Genomic DNA, 366 nt, shown 5'->3' on the forward strand with positions numbered 1-366 from the left:
TAATTGGTTTTGTTTTTTTGTGTTACATGTTTATTTCCTTTTTTTTTTTTTTCCTCTCTCTTTTATTACATGCTTGGAATAAGTAAATAAATAAATAAATAAATAAAAATAATAAGTCTGAGCCAATATGAAGGAACCTGGGGCCTATTTCAAGAAGGTGGTTTTGTCGAAACTCAGAGTTTGTTAACCCCGAAATGAGGGAAACTCAGAGTTTTCGGTTTCAGAAACGGAGGTAGCTTAAACCCGTGAAAGCAGGGTAAGTTAAACCCGTTTCACAAAGAGAGGTAATCTAGACTCAGAGTCAGTTACTATGGCAACTTACTCTGTGAACCTAACCTGGTTGGGAGCAGGTTTTGTTCGGGAAAC

At 36.3% G+C, this 366-nt stretch overlaps 1 protein-coding gene across 1 annotated transcript in view; it reads right to left on the minus strand.

Annotated features, from left to right (window-relative positions):
• The window catches only part of wdr26b (WD repeat domain 26b), a 14,496-nt gene that overhangs the window by 4,723 nt on the left and 9,407 nt on the right, over positions 1–366 (minus strand). The window lies entirely within an intron of this gene.

The sequence above is a fragment of the Monopterus albus genome, unplaced genomic scaffold, assembly GCF_001952655.1.
Source record: "Monopterus albus unplaced genomic scaffold, M_albus_1.0 scaffold307.1, whole genome shotgun sequence".
NCBI lineage: Eukaryota > Metazoa > Chordata > Actinopteri > Synbranchiformes > Synbranchidae > Monopterus > Monopterus albus.